Genomic DNA, 21142 nt, shown 5'->3' with positions numbered 1-21142 from the left:
AAGAAAATAGGAATAATGAGTTTGACATAGAGTCAAGGAAGTTGCCGATGAATGGCGAGACGAGTAAAATAGAGATGTTGATAGAACTGAGAATGATGTGCGAGTTGAGATGGAGATGGTAATTTGATTTTGATGTTAAGATGAAAGACGAGAGATAGAGTCGAGGTAGTGATTGTGAATCACTATAAAGAGGATTAAGTTAGAGTGATGATGAGTGATGATCCGTTTTTAATGTGATAACGGTGTGAGTTATTTATTTGACGTTATGTGATTTATCTGATATGTGCGCACTAATATTTTTTTGAGTCAGTCTGATTCTCGAAAATTAGCGTACATGATTTATTTTCCACCACACGTTCCTACACTCACACCCATTATTTTAATCCCTTCTCACATGTGGGTAATTAGCCAATTTAGGCTTGCTGCTAAGGGAGGAGACAAACTACTATTGAGCATTAAATGCTACTTATCTTATGGGATAAGGATCTTGATAAAACCGAAGCATCTCTCTCTCTCCGTCATTTCTCTCATTTCGGCCTTTCAACTTCTTCTCTCTCCCTCAAGGCATTTCTTCTCTCCTCCATGGGAGAACAAGCTCGAGTTTACACAGACGTAACCATAGTGAAATCCTCCACTAAATCTAGTCCATAAACACTTACTACTCATAAATCAAGAAGTTTAGTGGAGTTTGATGCTTGAAGAATAGAGACCGAAGCTTTCCTTTTCTTGAAACTACCTGAGTAAGTGTTTGAATCCTTTGGGATCTAGACTTTTTATGTGATATATGTGTTTAGAAGGATGACTGAAGCATGAGAAACTCCCCCTTCACTTTATTCGCCATTTTCGAAAATTTGGGCTCATGTCCTTCAAAAATCTTTCTGATTATTTTCTAAAAATGGGGTGAGAAATGAGTTATATGTGATGAGATGTATGTTATACGTGAAGATTTGAAGTGATTAAGAGGTGTTTTTTTCAAAACTGAGTCTTGAGCATGAGTTTTTGTAAAATTTGGTTTGATATAAGAAATAGGGAAAAATCTGTAAGTTATGTCTTGAATGATGTTTTGACGATGAGCATGAATAGATGAAAGGATTAATGTGATGTTTGATGATTTCTGAGTATGAAAAGTTGATGAAGTTTAGAGTTACTCTTGTTCGCTTTGTTCTGCCTTCAGTTTTCCCCGCTGGCATGCCAGAGAAGTCGCTTTCCCCGCTAGCATGCCAGAGAGTTCATTTCCCCGCTGCTCTGCCAGCGAGTTCATTCCTCTGAGTTCGAGTCCTCTGAGTTCAATTCCTCTGACGATCGATTCCTCTGACGATCGATTCCTCTGACGATCGATTCCTCTGACGATCGATTCCTCTGAGTTCGACTCCTCTGACGATCGATTCCTCTGACGATCGATTCCTCTGAGTTCGACTCCTCTGACGATCGATTCCTCTGACGTCTGATTCCTCTGACGATCGAGTCTTTTGATGATTGATTCCTCTGACGTTCACCATTCCTCTGGTGACAGAGAGTTCATGTTTTCGCTGCCTTGGCAAGTTGATTCCTCTGCCCTAGCGAGTATTTTCCGCAGTACTGTCGAGCTGCTCAGCTCCGTTCTGCTGAGTTTTTCCACCCTGACCACCGAGCATTTCTCTGCTCTGGTCTCCGAGTCAAACTTACGATTGATTGTTTGTGATATGTTTATATGTGAAGTTGCATGCTTATGTGATTGTGCATGCCGATGTGCTTTTGCTTTGAGTATGATCCGAGTTGAGAGTTAAGTCGAGAGTAAGACGTGAGAATCCTTAGAAGTCGAGTATGCCTAGGGATTTAGTTTTACTGAGTAAATAGACGTTGAGTGAGAAGTTATTGTTGAGACGAGATTGGATTTCAGTATTGAGATCTAACTGAGGTTGTTTTATCACATGAACCTTCGTGATGATGTTGATGACTCATGAAGACCCGAGCAAGACGAAGAAGTAAGTTCCCTGTTCCTATCCGAGCTTAAGCGAAGGACTCCAGGTGGGCATTATTTTTTAGTATACAGTTTAAGAGTTTTTCTAAACTGTTTAAATGATGATGAGATTATAAGATGTTTTGATGTTTTGAGATAAATGATGTTTATGAACTGTTTGACTTGCCAAAAATTTGATGTTAAGTTTGTATGTCACCCTCTACTGATGAGACGAATTCGGTCCAGCCACAAGCGGGATTTTGTGCACAGATGTGACTGTGAGCCGTCTTCGGGTCGGCCAGTCACGGTACTTGAGAGGGAGGCCTACTTCTCAGTATCGATAAAAATGATAATGTTGTAGACGTGGTACATACATGACGAATATTTTGACTGCAGTCATTTCTTTATGATGTATGATGTTTAAAACTGCATGCACAGATTTCCTTTATGATAAACTTATTTCTGTGTATTGTTGATGATATGGCAAGCTTCAAACATATAGCTCTAAGAGCGCCTTTGATGTTTTTCCGGCGTTTGCCCACTGAGTATTGTTACTCACGCCCTGCATATATTTCTAAATGTGCAGGTTAAGCTTTGGAGCGAGATTGGACTGGTGCTGGTGGGGATGGTTTCACCGATGAAGTTTTCCTTGATTGTTTCCCTTTGATGTTAGAATCTAAGGGACGATGTACTTCGTCTTCCTTCTGATGTTGATAAAATCTTAGTGAGATGATATATTAATCTTTTAAAATCAAGCAATATACTCGCGATTATATGTCTTCATACATATAATTGATACGTCTTTTGCTGTGTTACTCTTGAGATTATGATTCCTTATGGAAAATAAGCAGTACCTACTTTGTTTTTCTTCTTGAAATTCCTAATATTCAAGAAGTCATAACGATATTGATGAATGCACCCTTGAGTCAAACTATGAGTCTTTGCCTTGGCATGTTTGATGTAAGCTTCCGCGCCGATGTTCAATTTAGTTGTGATGCCCTTTATTCATTTATTTTAGTCGTATCGATACTCGTACCCCACTATTACTAGCGTTGGGATTTCGGGCTGCGACAGAGTGGTATCAGAGCAGGTCGTCTGCTCTGAGTTAATTGCTTGATTGAGTACTAGTCTAATTTGAGTTCTTCGACTAGTTTGAGAGAGAGTCTTTGTGAAACGAAACCCCAGCACCCCATCTCCTCCGGCTTAACGAGGTAAGAAGTTGATGTTGTTTCTTCTCGCTTTTCTGATGAGAACTGAGTTTGATGTACTAATGAGTGATGTATTGTTTTGATGACGAAGTTGTTTGATGATGATGAATTCTGATGTGAGGAAGTTGATGAAGAAGATGAGGAGAGATGTTGAGGCTAGTGTGGCCAATGCCCCACCATACCAAATGAGGATGAGATGCCGAGTTTGTTGGATTTGTATACTGAAAGCAAGAACTTTATGCTTGTATACAATGATTCCTGTTATTCACTATTCTTATCTCCTATCTGATTGTGTTCATGATTGCATATGTATGTTCTTTATCTCTGTATAAGTAGATTATATGGTGTGTTGTAGATCACAGAAGACCATATAATTGGATAACCTTAAGAGATATAATATGGTCACGGCCGAAATAACTCTAGGACAAGTTATTGGTTTAGGCTGCAGTATAGATGGAAGTAGTTTGTCTTGGCTACTTGTCTATACTGGTACGTCATTACGTATTGATAGGACCAACAGTTGAGATGTATTCTTCTATCTGACTTAAGTGAAGAATCAAGATCTCGGTGACTCATAAATCTTAATACTAATAAGTATTCAGATATATATGTTAATTCGTATATCACTTTGACTTACTATGGGCGAGAGTTAAATACTAACTCGAGTACTCTGTATCTTGGGTGATAGCGGTTAATATATGATATTTGATTATCTGTATTAGTACCCGTATCCGGTATAGGATAATGACATCCCCTTAAGGAGCTCAATAAGGTTTATTACGCTAAACCCTGCAGGTTGATTAAGTTCAGGCGTAATAATAAAGTTTGAGTGGTACTGCTTAAGGAATTATTAAGAGATTAATTAATTTAAGCTGTCAGAGCTTTAATTAATTAATGGATGTCGGATATTTTAAATACGGAGATTTAATAAGTCTAAATACAAGCCCCGACTCATCACCGGCAATAAAGGGGTAAGTCAGTATCGGTTCTCTAGTGGAATGAACTGATATTTATAAATTAATTATGGTCTGGGCTGACCATGGATGAATTAATTTATTTGAGGCCCATCTTTATTCCTTGTATCTGGTCCCTGGGCTGGCCCAATGTCTCCTAGCCCAAGAAGACAGATTTTCGGCCCTAGCACTTAATTGGCGCCTCCTCCCTCTTTTCTGTATTATTAAATACAGCTGTCAGCTCTCAGGAAAACACACTGATAAAATATTAGGGTTTGAGAGCAGAGGGAGGCGCAGAAAAACGTGAGGTGCCATTCTGTCTTGGGAGTTCTCATAGCTCGTTGTCCATCCAACGTTGGGAATTGAGCGGGATACAGTCGAGAAGATCAGAGCTGGAGTCTGAATCATTCGACGCGATTATCAACCATCTGTGCATCCGATTCTCAAGTAAGTTTTTCCTAACACCTATGTGCAGCTGTTAAATTCATAGGAGCATGTTAGGAATTAATCGTTGTATGGCAAATTAATAATAACCAAGAAACGATCATCGGGCAAACGGAACGTTAATTCAATTTAATATTCCTTCAATTGGTATCAGAGCCCAGGATTAATTTCTTGGCTCTATTATTAATTTGTGTACGATTAATAATATGCGTTGTTTTTTAACTGCTGTTGTTCTTCGTGATTCGTTGATTCGTGGGATACGTCGTTTGACGTTGTAATCGTTTTTCACCACGAGAAAAATCCGTGGTTAGATTAGGATTTCAATTGTTTTTGTTTTTCCGTTGTAAATCTGTAAAATTGAAGAACGAGACGAGGACGAGGACGAATCAACGACGAGGAAGGTGTAAGGAGGAGCAACGGGCACGGAGCGAGCAAGGCCGCCGGCGCCAAGGGCTGCGCGCGCGCTGAGCGCCGCGCGCCTGGGCAGGCGCCGTGCGTCCTTGCTGCTGCTGCTCGATGCGAGGCGAGGCGGGCTGCTGTTGTGCGGGTCGGGCAGGGAAGGAGGCTGCAGCCGGCAGGGGCTGTGCGCGCTCGGGGCCGCGCCTGCGCGCTTCGCGCGCTGCGCGCCCAGCGGGCGGCGCACTGCCACTGCTGCCGCTGCTGCTGTCCACGCCGGGATGCCTGCTGGAGCTGCTGCCGCTGAGAGCGCCGGAGTCTGCTGCTGCTGTGCGCGCGTTGGAGGCGCGCTGGAGCCATGCGGAGGCTGCTGCCGCCGGTCTGCTCGCTCGTCGGGCGGCTGGGGCGGGGCTCGCCGATCGGCTGTGAGGCGCCAAAGGCGGCTGTGCGTGAGGAGGCAGCGGCGCCTAGGGTTCCAAACCCTAGGTGGCTGCGTTTCAAACCCTAGGGGGCCCAAACCCTAGCTTGACGGGCCCAAGTGTTTCCAGTTTTTGGGCTTGTTTTTCTATTTTATTTTGTAATAGAATAGATGTTGGGTTTCCACGAATGGATCACGAAGAATTTTAATTCTTTTATTACTGTTCTTTGCATGTCGTGGTTGTTAATCCCTTATGCTCTTTACCTGCCTTTTGCACGTCTTTGCTTGTTAATATTTGTTTATTAATTGCGCTTAGACGAGCATGTTAGTAGGTTTGCCGTTTTCTTAAGCATGTTTTAGAATTCTGCGAGCATGATTTACATGTTGCGTTCTAGAGAAGCATGTTTAGGTTTATGTGCTTGAGCATGAACAAACCTTTTGAAAGAAAAAGACTAAGCAGTTTAATAATTTTTATAGTAATTAAAAATTATTTTAGACCTCCACATGCGGTCTCTAGACAAAGTGATTAGCAATATGAGTAAACGTCCACCCAACGTGGCTTACTTCATATTTGTTTTTCATAAGTTTGTCAGAAGAGGTTTCTATAAAAAATATTTAAACCATTAAAGTAGTGGGAGTTATGCAGTAAACGTCCACCCAACGTGGCTTACTTGTGTAATTTTCACAAGTACTTTGGAGAATGGAATTAAATAAGATAACCAAGAAAATTAAATTGAAAGCGGCATGGTCCTAGTGAGTATGCTAATTTCGAGAATTTAATTTTCAAGGTTAAAATGTGGTCATTGCTTAGATATCATATCAAGTACAATGTACAACTCCCAAATGAGTCCCTTCTTGATGATGATATGGTCTAGTTAAGGTGCCAACTATTAATTTCCTTTGTCAAAAGGTTAAGTTGACATGGATGGAAATTAAATGACTAGGTAAATAGTCTGGTTGAGGAGTTCATGTGTAAACGTCCACCCAACGTGGCTTGCACATGGGATTCTTTGAGCCGTTGGAGGTTTCATTAATATTGTTTTATCAAAAGGTTACAATATTACTGTTACGAACTATATGCGTTTCATGTTCTTACATGTTTATTTGTTTACTTTCAGATATGTCTATGTCTCCGATTATTAACATTCTAGCCAACAATCCTCTCACCGGTCCAAATTACACTGAATGGAAACGCCATATTATGTATATTCTTGATGCTGATGAGCACAGCTTTGTGCTTACCACTCCACGTCCCGCGGCCTTAACTGATGAGTCGACTGATGCGGAACGTGAGGCGCATAAAAGGTGGCACAAGTCGAATAATATGGCCAAGTGCTATATTATGATGACTATGTCGCAAAATTTGCAACTCCAGCATCAGGTCATGGATGACGCAGCGACCATCATGTTAAATCTCAGTGAGGTTTATGGGGAGTCCGAGAGGTCTGCTCGTTTTAACTTGATGAGAGAAATCTTGTCTTGTAAAATGAGCGAGGGCAGCTCGGTGCACGATCATGTCATGCATATGACAAATCTGTTTGACAGGCTTGATCTGCTAGGAGGGGGTATCGAAGGCGAAGCCAAGGTCGATATCATCCTCAATACTCTCCCCAAGACTTTTGAGCATTTCCGTCTCAATGTCGTTATGAGCAAGGCCAACTATACTCTTAATGAGTTGTTGAATGCTCTAGTTTCGGCAGAGGGGGTCATGGGCACGCGCAATGGGAAAGAGGTCCTTGTTGCTGCCAAGGGATCTACTTCTTCGTCGAAAGGCGGGAAAAAGAAGTGGAAAGGTCCAAAGGGCAAGCATGACCATGAGGCTAGTGGGAGCGGTAAAGCCAAGGTTGATGGCCCTAGCGGCGGCGTGAACAAGCCGACAGCCAAGGGAAAGTGCTTCAAGTGCGGCAAGGTTGGGCATTGGAAGAAAGATTGTCCAGTGCTCAAGGCAAAGGGACAAGGTACGTCACAAGTTTTAGTAACAGAAACATGTTTAGCTTCGTTTTCTACTCATTCGTGGGTAGTGGATACGGGGGCAACTGACCATGTTTGTTACACCTTGCAGGGGTTCAACCCAACAAGGGAGCTGGCAAGTGATGAGATCACCATCTCCATGGGCAATGCGTCGAAGGTCGCAGCTGTTGCTATTGGAGATTTATCTTTATGTTTTGGTGATGACATTTTAGTTTTGAGAGATATTTTATATGTGCCGGAGTTTCGGCGGAACATAATTTCTGTTTCAAAGTTGTTTTTGAATGGATATTCTGTTACTTTTGATGGGGGTGTCTCTATCATGAGAGATAACAAGATTATTTGTTCTGGAATTTTGAATAACTCTCTCTATACTATTACATGTCCAATGAATAACTCTGTCCATGTTGCATCTACATCACAAATTCTTCCAAATCCTAATAAGAGAAAATATTACTCTCATGAACAATATACACATACTTGGCACCTAAGATTAGGCCACATCAATCTAAATAGGATCCAAAGGCTCGTTTCAAATGGAATCTTGAAAGACTTTCAAGCTGGGCCATTTAGAACCTGCGAATCCTGTATAGAGGGAAAGATGACGGCAAGGCCTTTTAAGGCAAAGGGGAATAGGGCCTCGGATGTGTTAGAATTGATTCACTCTGACTTGTGTGGACCGATGTCCACTAGAGCTCGTGGAGGATACGAGTACTTCGTCACTTTCATTGACGATTACTCAAGGTATGGGTATATTTACCTACTTCAACGCAAGTCTGAATGCTTTGAGAAATTCAAAGAATTCAAGGCGGAGGTGGAGAAGAGAACGGGTAAATCTATCAAGTCATTGCGGTCTGATCGCGGTGGCGAATACCTCGGGAACGAGTTTCTGCAATACTTGTCAGATCTTGGGATTACATCCCAATTGACTGCACCGGGTACTCCCCAACAGAACGGTGTAGCGGAGAGAAGAAACAGAACTCTTATGGAAATGGTACGATCTATGATGAGCTATGCATCATTGCCTATTTCGTTTTGGGGATATGCCTTGGAAACAGCGGTTTATTTGCTGAATCGGGTACCGTCCAAATCGGTTCCTAAAACTCCTATTGAGTTATGGTCAGGGCGTAAGCCCAGCTTGAATCATATAAAGATATGGGGTTGTCCTGCATACGTGCTAGACAAGGAAGCGAGGAAATTGGAGCCGAGATGCGAACTAATGCTGTTTATAGGATACCCTAAGGAAACGAAAGGTGGTTACTTTTATAATCCGAAGGATCAGAAAGTGGTTGTTAGCACCAACGCACGATTCTTGGAACACGATTATGAAAGTAATCACAAGTCTAAGTCCGAGATTGTCCTTCAAGAAATCGAAGGCAATGGACAGGCGATTCCATCACCCCAGCCAAGTGTGCAAGTGAATGCACCACAAGACCCTGCACAAACCATTGTCACAACTGTACCACCACCGCTTCGTCGTAGTGGGAGGGTTGTAGTTCAACCCGATCGATTTATGTTCTTGGGAGAATCTTCGGATCTACTCCCTGTTGATGAACAGAAGGATGTCGACCCTGATAACTATAGACAAGCGATGAAAGATCAAGATGCAGATTCTTGGTACGAGGCCATGGTTTCTGAAATAGAATCCATGGGTGCTATGGATGTATACGAGAAGACCGAACTACCAGATGGCTTCCTAGCTATAGGTAGTAGGTGGGTATACAAGAGAAAGAGAGATTCGGATGGCGAAGTCGCAGCTTTTAAAGCTAGACTGGTGGCGAAAGGTTATACCCAGGAACAGGGTATAGATTATGATGAGACCTTTTCGCCGGTTTCCATGCTTAAGTCTATCCGAATACTCCTTGCCATAGCAGCCCACATGAACCTTGAGATTTGGCAAATGGATGTCAAGACCGCTTTCCTAAACGGTTTCCTTGAAGAAGGAAGGGACATCTATATGCAGCAACCTGAAGGGTTTGTGAAGAAGGGCGAAGAGCATCTTGTGTGGAAGCTTAAGAAGTCCATTTATGGACTTAAGCAAGCTTCGAGGTCATGGAACAAACGTTTTGACGAGGTCATTAAATCCTATGGATTTACTCGTTGTGAGAACGAGAGTTGCGTGTACCGTTTAGATGCCAATGGTGACGTGGTTTTCCTTGCACTTTATGTAGATGATATCCTCCTCATTGGCAACAATGTTGAGCTATTATCGGACATAAAGAAGTGGTTATCCGAACAGTTTCAAATGAAAGACTTAGGAGATGCAGCGTACATCCTGGGGATCAAGGTCGTTCGTGATCGCCAGAAAAGGATGTTGAGCTTATCTCAAGCGTCTTACATTGATACTGTGATTGCTCGTTTTAGCATGCAGAATGCCAAGAAAGGCTTGCTACCTTTTAGACATGGCATTCCTCTGTCTAAGGACATGTGTCCTAAGACGCCTAGTGAGGTTGAGGAGATGAGGAAGATACCCTATGCTTCCGCCGTAGGTAGCCTCATGTATGCGATGCTCTGCACGAGACCTGATATTTGCTATGTCGTTGGCATGGTTGCAAGATATCAGTCGAACCCTGGACAAGGACACTGGACTGCGGTAAAGCATATTCTCAAGTACCTGAAGAGGACTCGAGATTATAGGCTAGTTTACCAGTCAGACAGTCTATTTCCTTTGGGTTACACCGATTCGGATTTCCAGGCTGACCGGGATGAGAAGAGATCTACCTCTGGTTATGTGTTTACCTTGGGAGGTGGAGCCGTATCATGGCGGAGTGCAAAGCAGAAGTGCATTGCAGACTCCACCATGGAAGCCGAGTATGTAGCTGCTTCGGAAGCTGCTAAGGAGGCTGTATGGTTCCGGAACTACCTCTTGGATCTAGGAGTGGTCCCTAATTTGCCTAAGAGTATCATAATTTATTGTGATAACTCGGGTGCAGTGGCAAATTCTAAGGAACCCAGGAGCCACAAGGCGTCAAAACACATAGAGAGAAAGTACCACATCATACGAGAAATCGTAAACAGAGGAGATGTGCTAGTAGAGAAGATTGATACATTGGAGAACCTAGCTGATCCTTTCACGAAAAGCTTACCGCAAAAGACCTATGAGAAGCATGCTCGAGGGATGGGATTGCGGTTGATGCCACCCACTTAGAGAAAAACTTTCAGTATAAGTGGGAGAGATGAAGTGAAGTTTTGTAATAGCTAGTATTTAGACACATTGTATACTAAAAGTTTTGCTTTAGTATAAGTGGGAGATTGTTGGATTTGTATACTGAAAGCAAGAACTTTATGCTTGTATACAATGATTCCTGTTATTCACTATTCTTATCTCCTATCTGATTGTGTTCATGATTGCATATGTATGTTCTTTATCTCTGTATAAGTAGATTATATGGTGTGTTGTAGATCACAGAAGACCATATAATTGGATAACCTTAAGAGATATAATATGGTCACGGCCGAAATAACTCTAGGACAAGTTATTGGTTTAGGCTGCAGTATAGATGGAAGTAGTTTGTCTTGGCTACTTGTCTATACTGGTACGTCATTACGTATTGATAGGACCAACAGTTGAGATGTATTCTTCTATCTGACTTAAGTGAAGAATCAAGATCTCGGTGACTCATAAATCTTAATACTAATAAGTATTCAGATATATATGTTAATTCGTATATCACTTTGACTTACTATGGGCGAGAGTTAAATACTAACTCGAGTACTCTGTATCTTGGGTGATAGCGGTTAATATATGATATTTGATTATCTGTATTAGTACCCGTATCCGGTATAGGATAATGACATCCCCTTAAGGAGCTCAATAAGGTTTATTACGCTAAACCCTGCAGGTTGATTAAGTTCAGGCGTAATAATAAAGTTTGAGTGGTACTGCTTAAGGAATTATTAAGAGATTAATTAATTTAAGCTGTCAGAGCTTTAATTAATTAATGGATGTCGGATATTTTAAATACGGAGATTTAATAAGTCTAAATACAAGCCCCGACTCATCACCGGCAATAAAGGGGTAAGTCAGTATCGGTTCTCTAGTGGAATGAACTGATATTTATAAATTAATTATGGTCTGGGCTGACCATGGATGAATTAATTTATTTGAGGCCCATCTTTATTCCTTGTATCTGGTCCCTGGGCTGGCCCAATGTCTCCTAGCCCAAGAAGACAGATTTTCGGCCCTAGCACTTAATTGGCGCCTCCTCCCTCTTTTCTGTATTATTAAATACAGCTGTCAGCTCTCAGGAAAACACACTGATAAAATATTAGGGTTTGAGAGCAGAGGGAGGCGCAGAAAAACGTGAGGTGCCATTCTGTCTTGGGAGTTCTCATAGCTCGTTGTCCATCCAACGTTGGGAATTGAGCGGGATACAGTCGAGAAGATCAGAGCTGGAGTCTGAATCATTCGACGCGATTATCAACCATCTGTGCATCCGATTCTCAAGTAAGTTTTTCCTAACACCTATGTGCAGCTGTTAAATTCATAGGAGCATGTTAGGAATTAATCGTTGTATGGCAAATTAATAATAACCAAGAAACGATCATCGGGCAAACGGAACGTTAATTCAATTTAATATTCCTTCAGAGTTATATTGAGAGAGCGATGCAGCGATGGTTCAGGGAGTATATCCCGGACGAGGATGACACCTTGGGTGAACTTATGACACGAATGTCGAGGATGAGCCGAGCGATGATAATGTGTATCGGACCATAGACGAGTATGAGAAGAAAGAGACGAAGTCGAGTAAGGATGCACCGACTGACGATGCTGAGAGTAGGATGTCAGATGATGGCGATGACGAAGACGAGATGGGAGAGTGATAGATGACGACTGAGACTATCTAGAGATGTATAGATATATCTATAGTGATGCTTAGCTAATGTACATAGCTAGAAGCATAGTATAGAACATATATGACGTCTAGTCCCTATGATGCTTGCATAGTTAGAGCATCATTTTGGAGTTAGAGCTTTGGTACATAAGACCTTACTTTCGTAAAAGACCTCGAGAGAGAGGGGCAGTTTTCCTTATATATATATACAGAGAGGTTGATGATTAGTGAGTTTCACTTTCTTTAGCAGAACTTTGAGAATGATGATGATGTAGATGCTTGATGACAAATGAGAGATAGAGATGACGTTGATGACTAGAGAGCTTGATGTCACATTAGAGTTTTGAGAATTATGAATAGATGCATGATGTAAGATGAATGATAGAGATGACGAGAACCATGAGAATTCTATAGGAGAAATATAGAATTGAGTTGAGACATAGAGAACTAGAGTGGACGAGAATGTTGAGAATTTTGAGATCACTTATGAGCTTTAGAAGCGATGTGAGAAAAAGAGAATTGTATTTTGTTTTAATGAACTGCTAGTTTCGAAGTCGATAGTTTTATAATTGTTTTCCCTCTATGGTTTACCTCCGAGAAGAAGAAGGAACGGAAGGGATATAAACCGAGAAGAAGATGAAGAAGAGGAGCAGAAAGAGAGATAGTTGAGATAATGCGATAAGAGTTAGAGTTTTCATCGCGATTTATAGACACGACCCTACTAGGGCAAACGTAGTATGGAGACCTCATGGGATGCATAGATACTGTTGACCAATTGTACTTCGTGATAGAGGTACTTTCACCGGAACCGCGTTTACTATCGCTAGAGTAATCATGAGAGTAGACTCATTGAGTCCCTATCCCGCTTGGTCGTTTTGAGATTTTTCTGCATCCAATTGAACTCCTACATGAGATGAACTAATTGCTATTGAGCAGATCCACTGTGTTCGAGCCTAAACCGTTTGTGTTGGAAATCTTTACCCCTTGTTTTAACAGTGGACAATTTATTCATTTATCCACTTAGTGGATTGCTTCTACTTCCAGTATTGGTTTACCCCCATCATATCATATCTCAGTTTTCATCTGAGTTTCTGTCCTAACTTTTGATCTTCCTTTGATCATGACTTCTTCATTATCCTTGAGATAGCACTGGCTATTATGGAATCATTCCATTACTTGAGCTCGTCTTGTGCAAGATCAGACATTTTTATTCATCACATCCTAGTCCCTACCACATCCGACAAGAGATAAGAATGTCTAGGTAACTAGGATGGCATAATAAGAAGAGTGTTTGGAAGAAACACGATTTATGGGAACAGTCGTAGAATGTTATTACAGGACGAGCACAACAGTTAGATTATGGATTTTCTTATTTTAGCCAAGTACGTAGAAAGCTAATCATTTCGAGGATGAGAAGAAGTGATGCTAAGCCAGAATAGGCAATAGCAGATTCAAGGAGATCGAGATGACAGATTAGAACAGATGACGGTTTTCACGATAGCAGACTGAGATGACGACTAGTATGGGAGTAGCAACGATGAAGTATTACGGAATATTTTGTTTCCGTTATCCCCCGCTTAGGGTACAAGTTCTCGAAAGAGAAAAAAAAATTTCTTACATACTTATACGATGATGACCTGAGAGTCTCTATGCTTGAGTAGAGTTTTGAGCTGATGTTACGATGATAGACATGAGAGATGTCTTTGACGTTGAGTTATGAGGATTGAGGAAATAGTATGATGTGGAGTAAAAGTCTTATGACTTGCGAATTAAGAGAATTTGTTCTAAGGTTGATACATGTCCCCTTAGAGCTTGACGAGAATGAGAAACCGATTGAAGAAAGAAATAGAGTTGATATGAGATAAGGCAATAAAACCGTAAGCTAAATACGAACGTCAGTTTCGTGACTTGGTTCGGTGTGCCACATATCGAGAAGAGATAAACGAGAGGAAGTCAAAATTTCTTCGATTAGATTTGAGATAAGAGGTACGAGACGATGTAACGAGTCAAAGGAAGGTTATGAGTACTGATGCATTAAAAAGAGCTTTTGATATAGAACTGGCAATGCAGCCAGAGAACGCGATTTAAGAAGGAAAGAGAAGACGGGATGACTGAGTCAAGATCCTAAAAAGCCGTGGCAGAGTGAGAATGCGCCACCGCGATACTAAATTGAGACAAACGGCCTCATGATGGCCCAACTGCTCCAGAAGCAGTAGATCCTCAAGAATCGCGAGGGATGTCGCCTTGACGAAGAGCAATAGGCTACATTTGAAATGATGTAAGATGGAACAGAACAGCGGTTACACCTGCAGAAGGGTCGGGCACTACTCGAGCTAGTGTCCGAATCGGCAGCAAAGTAGAAGCGGAGGACAGCCGAGTCAGTTCGGCCGCAACTCAAAAGCAATGGAGGGAATCATAGCGCTACCTCCACCACAGCGGCAACAGCCAGCCTTTCGACCACGTCAATCAAGAAGGCAACCGCTAGCCCCGCAGGCGAATCAACCGCATCGACAGAGACTGTTCGCGCTTGAGCAGAAAACACCAGACAAGAATCGAGGAAAATTTCCAGAGATAGACGAATTGAAAGATGTGCCCATGGTATTTTTTTGTTTGATGCCGAACAAAGAGCCTATTCCACAACCTCTAAAGAGTAATCACACTCATAGGCTAAACCACTACGGTTTCATCCGTGTGCCCTGACTCAGAATACGAGTGAGATCGATTAAGCTCGAGGCAAGAAACCTGAGATTGATGCCTATATGACACTTGGATATAACTTCTAGAATGTACTGGTTAGAGGAAAACCATGTGACGATACAAGACAAGGAGAGACGAATAACGTTTCAATTCCCAGACCAAGAGCCTACCCCGGTTATGGGTATTGATAAAAGATGAAAGAACACGTTGATCATCTCGGCACTGCGAGCAAGAAAGTCCTTGAGGAGAAATGATACAACCGCGTATGTTGTATATCTGATCAAGAGAGAGAGACGAATCCAAAGAAAAATGCTGATGATGGCCATCGTGCGAGAGTATAAAGATGTTTTCCCTAAGACTTTATCGGGATTACCCCCAGACCGATAGTTTGGGTTATGATTTACTTGGAGCCTGGCGTGTCACCGATGTCGAAAGAGCTATACAGAATGGCCCCCACCGAGTTGCAAGAGTTGAAGCTGTAACTACAAGAACATCTCGATATGGGTTTCATTCGATTTAGTGTTTTCCCGTGGGAAGCACCAAATTCGTTTGTTAGAAAGAAGGATGGAAGCTTGAGGTTGTGTATCGAGTATCGAGAATTGAATGAAGAGACGATAAAGAATGAGTATCCGTTACCCCGGATCGATGATCTGTTCGATCAACTGCAAAGAGCGAGCACTTTTTCGAAGTTTGATTTGAAAATGAGGTACCATCAGCTGAAGATATGATCGGAAAATATTTCCGAAGACGACATTTCGTACGAGATATAGATACCATGAGTTTATAATGATGTCTTTTGGTTGGAACGAATGACCCGACCGTATTCATGGATCTCATGAATCGCGTTTTTCACGAATACTTAGACAAGTTCGTGTTAGTCTCCATAGACGATATCCTGATTTACTTGAAGAGTAAACGAGAACACGAAGAGCGGTTGAGGATCGCGTTAGAGAGATTGTGAATTGAGAAGTTAAATGCGAGTCTTGGACTTGAAGAGGTCAAGTTTGGTTGGCCGAACGTTTGTGAACAAAGTTTTCAAGAGCTAAAGAAGAGACTTAGTATGCAATTTACATTGATGCATCGAAGGATGGTCTAAGATGTGTGCTGATGCAAGGGAGAAAAGATATCTTATCTTTCGATAATTATAGCCGAGCTCTGCTCTGGAAGCAGAACTGAAGTTGAGCTCTGCTATGCTCTGACGACAGAGCTGAAAGCATTCCTCTGCACTAGCACCGATTTCTCTGCCCTCGTGCGGAACTAATGTTAGAAAGAAAGGAGTTAAAGCAAGAGGAGACCACGCGAGATGAAGTATCTAACGCAAGATTTAGATTTAGCAGCCATAGTGTAACACCACGTACTTTTCCTATGTTGTGAGATAGTGTCTTAACACTATTGAGAGTACTGAGATGTCGAATTACGAGACTACTTTTTTTTTTGAGCAGATAAGACAGATTGTCTTTTAAATAGAGATACGAGTGAATAAACCGATGATGGAATTAGAGTGATGAGATTTGAGAAATAAGTTGAGATAGAGATGCTGATTGAATTGAGCTGAGATTTTATTTTATTTCCAACTACCGGGAATAGAGATACCGGATACTGAGATATCAGAGATTGACTGTCCTATTAAGAAAATAGGAATAATGAGTTGGAAATAGAGTCGAGAAAGAAAGAGTGAGAACCTTGATGAAAATAGTCGGTTAGAGAGAGACGTTTAGTCTGTTTGTGTTTGCCGACTGCTTTGATGTGATGTTATGTGAATTTACGTGACTGAGTGATTATGTGATTTTGTGACGTGTGTCAATATGACCATATTATTATGATTTTTATTTGAAACCTTAGCACTTGGGAATTTTTATTAAGTTTCCAAAGAAAGTGCGGTTTGTTTTTACCGAGAAATCGAATGATGCCGGTTTATGGAAATTTTTCCAAGCATAATATTTTTTTTAAATTATTTTTCCTATGATGAGGAATATTATAATTGAGTGAGTGCACTAATATTAGTGCTATAATTATTTTATTTTGGTCACATGAATAATTATACTATGGTACTTTATTAATGAGTAATATTTCCATAGTTTTTGTGATTATTATTTAATCACCCTTCTCACATGATTTATTTTTTAATTTCCCAAGTATGAGACTAATTACTAAAATTTACTAAGTGTAGAGATTGAGAGAGTAGAGATTTAGAGAGTAGAGATTAGAGAGAGAGAGATCAAGGCATTAATTGCCAAATATTTCATAAGATTCTCAAATCCTCTTTAAAGATTCACAAATCTTTTATAAGATTACCAAGATCATTTCATATCTTGCAAATTCCTCTCTCTCCTTCTCCCCTAACTTTCGACCACCACCTCTCTCCCCTTCATCTCTCTACTTTCCACCATTTTCCTCCATTGATGCACCTTCGGAGCTTCACAAATTCATACCAAAACTCAAATCACCCTCTAAATCCACCTTAAACACCTTCCATCTCCTTAGATTCAAGAAGATCCATGGAGATTCAATCTTGAAGTTAGTGAGAGAAAATTTGATATTTGGTGTAAACTTGGGTAAGTGATCTCTATATCCATAGATTAGACTTGTATGAGTTTGTATGTGAGTATATTTGAAGGATTGGAGCAAGAAATCACCCCCTCTCTTATTCTTCAAAATTTTCGAAAAAAATGGGTGTTCTACCCTTCAAAAATTTTTCTTCTTCTTTCCTTGAATTGGGGTGAGAAAGATGATCTATGTGATGTTCAATGATGATTGATGTGTGTTTTGAAAAGCTATGCTTTGAGATTCAAACTTTGATAAAGTTTAGTTTACCCAAAATTGGGAACTTTTGAGTTGATGGTTTATATGTGAGTTAAATGGGTTAAGATTAATAGATATATGATGAGATTAAAGATCCATGTGAGTTCATAAAATGTCAAAGAGTTTAGTTTGGTAAAAATTGGGATTTTCTTGTCTATGTGTTTAATAAATGATTTGGCTTAAGATATGTATAATTGAGCATGATGTTGGTGTTTTAGTATGTTTGATTAAGTCTATTGGAAGCTAAGTAAAATTTTGACTTGAGTTAGTTTATGAGAGTTTTTGAGTTTTCATATCTTGAGAAGTCGATGATTGATAACATGAGGTCTAATTTGCTTTATGACCATTTTGTGAAGTTGTCATGTTTTTGTTGAGAGTTTATGTGAATATATGAGTTTTTATTAAAGTTTGGTTGGTATGATTATAGGGGATTTATATGTATAAAATGAGTTATATGAAGTATGAGGTCATTTTGAATGATTGAGTGTTTTTAAGCATGAAATTGAGAAGAGGATTAACTTGATACGTTTGTAGAAATGTTTTCCTTGAGATTTGAGTTAAGATGTAAAAGAGGAGAGTTAATTTGAGTATGATGAGTATTTTAAATGTTTTTGAATGTTTTTGAGTGTTATATGTGTTTAAAATGAGCTTTGATTGGTTTTCTTTGAAGGAATGTTGAATTGAGCATTTAAGAGTTTGAGATGAGTTTTTGGTGATTTTTCGTAGGCTACTGACCTACTGTGATCGACGGGTTGTCGATGTCTAATGGCTTTGAAAATTTTACAGCATGTCCCTAGATGAGTCTTGAGCATACCGGTAAAATTTCAAGTCAGTTGGACTTGATTTACTATTTTTACAAAATGCAAAACCAAATCTGCACATTTCTACCGGGAATTTCAGAGAACAGGGGACAAAGTCATTCATTTCAGTAGCTTCCTGTGTGATCTAGCTTTCCAAATTTTTATGGTATCAACCTTACTGTATGGACTAGATATCCACCAAATTGTAGCTCCGTTTGACAACGTTTACTATTTTTCAAAAATCAATGTTTCCGATTGCTCAAAACTGCCGAATACGGTAGACCGTGGTAAAAACGCCATATCTCCCAAACCACTTGGAGTTTCTGACTCTACTTTTTTTTAAATGAAACTAGACTCAACTACCTTTCTTTTGGTAGGAGTCTGGAGTCCAGGAGATGTCGGAGTCAGAACGTGTTAAATTTTGAAGTTGAGTCAGTGGGAAAACAGAACATGATTTGTTGATGTTTGATTGTATTTTCTTATGTGCCTTATGTGTTTATGTTGCCTAAGTGTTTTAATGAGATTAGACGAGTCTTATATGAGAGATAAATCGAGACTTAGAACCATGATTTTCTTGAAACCTATCCTTGGACTTAAGGATTTGAAATGAGTGAAGAAGTTTATGTAGAGTCGATTAAGAGATAAAATATAAGATAGAGCATGAGTTAAGGCATGAGTTTTTGTCGTTGAGTTCTAATCGAGATTCATTTTATGACATGAACCTTCGATGATGACGATGATCCCTGAAGACACGAGCAGAGCAGGGAAGTAAGTAACTCCGCTTTGACGGGAGTTTTTGAGTAAGGTCTTCAGGTGGGCAATATTTTGAGTATACATATATTATCCGAGCTTTCTAAAATGATTTGATGATATAATGATGTTATGAGCTTATCAAATTATTTGAGATAAATGATGTTGAGAAATGTTTGACTTGCCAATTTTTGATGTTGAGCTTGTATGTTACCCTCTACTGATGAGATGAGACGAATTCGGGTCCTGGGCAGTTGATAGCTATCCTGCCAGGGCTAGTGTACACAGAGGTGACTGTGAGCCGTCTTCGGGTCGGCCAGTCACGGTGCTTGAGAAGGAGGCCTACTTCTCAGTACCTTTGATGATGATGAGTTGTAGATGTGGTACATGCATGATGAGTACTTTGATAGCGCTATCGTTTATTTATGATGTTGATTATTAAAACTGCATGCACAGATTCATTTACGCTAACGTTATTTCTGTGTATTGCTGAGATGTGGCAAGCTTCAAACTTATAGCTCTAAGAGCGCCTTTCTTGTTGTTCGGCGTTTGCCCACTGAGTATTATATACTCACGCCCTGCATGTATTTCTAAATGTGCAGGCTAAGCGAGGAGTGAGATTGGTCTGGTGCTGGTGGGGGATCGTTAGATGACGTATTTACTTTATCGTATTTCCTTTTTATCGATAAAGTCTTGATGTGAAGTTACTTTGAATATGAATCAAGTAATATACTCACGGTTATGTGTCTCCATACATGTAACCGGTTCGCCTTTTGCTGCGATACTCTGCATATTATGTTTCCTTATGAAAAATAAGCTATACCTGTTTTGTTTTTTATCATGAAATTCCTGTTAATTAAAAAGTTATAACGACGTTGACGATTTTACCCTTGGGATCATTTATGATGATTTTCCCTTAAGCATTCTTTGATGTAAGCTTCCGCTTGATGTTCGACCTATTCTTCTTATCTTTTATTCTTTAAAAATAGTCGTATCGATACTCGTACCCCACTATCACTAGTGTCGGGAATCGGGCTGCGACAGGGTGGTATCAGAGCAGGTCATCTGCTCTGAGTCTATTGCTTGACTGAGTTGAACCTTTGATTACTGGTATCTTTTTAAATTGAGTACTAGTCTAATTTGAATTCTTAGGCTAGTTTGAGAGAGTCAGTTTGAAACGAAACCCCAGCACCCCATCTCCTCCGGCTTAATGAGGTAAGAGGTTGATGTTGTTTCTTATTGCTTTCCTGTTGAGAGCTGAGTTTGATTTACTAATGAGTTATGAATTGTTTTGATGGCGGAATTGTTTGAGATGATGGAATCTGATATGAGGCAGTTGATGTGGAATATGAGGAGAGATGTTGAGGCTAGTATAGCCGATGCCCCACCGTACCAAACGAGGACGAGTATGTTGTTGATTGAGATGTACCAAGTAAGTTTCGTCATCCATTTCCTAATGGATATGATGTTTTATATTACAGGATGCCGAGTCATATTGAGATAGCGATGCAGCGATGGTTCAGGGAGTATATCCTGGATGAGGATGACACCTTGGGTGAACTTCTGGCACACTATCACCGACGATGGAGGAGGGCTATTCCCTACGGGATCAATGGCGCGGAGGCCATTACGCTTTTGATTCCACTACTGCCACCTTCGTGGCGAGACTGGGCGACATCTTTAGTGCCCCAGTACGTAGATACTACCTGGTTGGAGGGCATCAGGTACGGAGACCTTAGTGGCTTCATCGCGACGCTGAGCCACCGTTACTTTGCTCATGGCGATCCGCCTTCACCGCCGTATGGAGAGCTTGAGGTACCAGCCCAGGGAGGGGAGCTAGTTGTTGTACCTCCACTTCCTGAGGAGCCGTTTCCGATGGCACCTCTACCCCCAGCTGATCCGATTTCAGTTTCTCTCGAGTCTGATGATCCA

The 21142-nt window shown here is 40.7% G+C and overlaps 1 protein-coding gene and 1 long non-coding RNA gene across 2 annotated transcripts in view; one reads left to right on the top strand and one right to left on the bottom strand.

The window, feature by feature from the left end:
• The window catches only part of LOC131006624 (pathogenesis-related genes transcriptional activator PTI6-like), an 812544-nt gene that overhangs the window by 266297 nt on the left and 525105 nt on the right, over positions 1-21142 (bottom strand). The window lies entirely within an intron of this gene.
• Positions 17067-20149, top strand: LOC131006628 (uncharacterized). The gene is made up of 3 exons (XR_009095652.1): positions 17067-17413; positions 19210-19273; positions 19813-20149. It is a non-coding gene; the product is annotated as an uncharacterized LOC131006628 (long non-coding RNA).

The sequence above is a fragment of the Salvia miltiorrhiza genome, chromosome 1 (assembly GCF_028751815.1).
Source record: "Salvia miltiorrhiza cultivar Shanhuang (shh) chromosome 1, IMPLAD_Smil_shh, whole genome shotgun sequence".
NCBI classification, from domain to species: Eukaryota; Viridiplantae; Streptophyta; class Magnoliopsida; order Lamiales; family Lamiaceae; genus Salvia; species Salvia miltiorrhiza.
The sequence above is the reverse complement of the archived record's forward strand: the minus strand, read 5'-3'. Positions and strand labels throughout refer to the sequence as shown.